This window comes from Triticum aestivum, unplaced genomic scaffold (genome assembly GCF_018294505.1).
Source record: "Triticum aestivum cultivar Chinese Spring unplaced genomic scaffold, IWGSC CS RefSeq v2.1 scaffold18133, whole genome shotgun sequence".
Taxonomy (NCBI): domain Eukaryota; kingdom Viridiplantae; phylum Streptophyta; class Magnoliopsida; order Poales; family Poaceae; genus Triticum; species Triticum aestivum.
The window spans coordinates 27040-28370 of record NW_025225957.1 but is presented as its reverse complement, the minus strand read 5'-3'; positions in this window follow the sequence as shown (position 1 = coordinate 28370).

The following is a 1331-nucleotide window of genomic DNA, read 5'->3' as shown; positions in this document are numbered from 1 at the left end:
CTGTGAGGGCCAACGAGTGGAGATGCTCTAAAGCATAGGCCGTGCCGTTCCATAGAAGCTCGGCAACGTTGGTGTCTTGGTGACCTGTGCTTCTCCTCTTGACCACGGCACCTCCTCGGAGTCGGGGGGTCTTCACCATGCATGAGCGGGCCCATGGGGAAGAGACAGTGTACCTAAGGTGGTGAAGATCTGGTCGATGGTTGCCGCGCCGAAGATTGGGAACATGAGGAGGGAGATCGGCGTCCTTGCCCTCGTCCCGCTGGCGAACCTCATCGGCGCCCTTGCCCTCGTCTGGCCGACGACTTCCTCGCAGCTTTCCAGCAGCCGTCAGCTGTGTGGTGGCCGCATCGAGGACTGGGAGTAGGTCAGTAGGAGGAGGGAGATCGACCAGGGAAACCCTAGCGGCCACTGGGAAGGAGAAAATGAGAGGGCACCTTGTTCATGGTGTCGGCACGAGGGTCAGAGCCACATCTGTTAGAGCTAAACACGCCGTGTGTGCTGGTGTCCGAGTAGTACTCGTATGCTGGTCCGATTAGTGCTCCAACATGAAACCGACTAGGTTTAGCTATAGGGTAGCTAGCTTAGTATATATACGTGGGTACCTCCTTGTAGTCTTACAACTAAAAGATCAAAGGAATAAAGAAGTATTACAACAGGCTCGACACGAGCCTGTAGCCATCAAATCGATTCAGTATTTTCCGTTCCTCAAGTACGCTGGGGTTTCATCGTGAGAAAGCCAAACTTCACTACAAGAAACCTGTTAATCCATCACGGATTGCTGGTGACGTTATGAAAATCCGTCACAGCCGATGACGGGTTTCTCTCGTCCGTCATAGAATCCGTCATGGCTCAACAAGATGCAAATGTGTAATAAAATGACGTTATGAAAATCTTTGTTTTTTTTCTAGAGGCCATAGATTTTAAGTTTTAATAAAAAATGCAATCAGGACTTTTTTTTTGAGAGAGAAATTCTTCATTCAAATTACGAATCAGTACAAAGTAGTTGACTCTTACAAGCACACTGAAACGCAAACACAAAGGACCATGAACACCTAGAGTACCCTAAGACAACCATAATACAAGAAGATCTCCGGAGCCCTGTGTCATCATCCCTGAATCTTGAGAGAAGACCCCTGCAGCAGAAGGATCTCTTGGGTGAAGAGAATAGTGCGTGACAACTATGATTCCAGCCTGACTAAAGGATCACTTGGACGTTTTTCGTTTGGTAACACACCTAAACTCCAAATTTTTAGTAAAAGAAATCGTGTGTTATTGAACGATCCGTGCACCTCTCACATACTTGCATAGTTCAATACCAGTTGGTCAAAAAA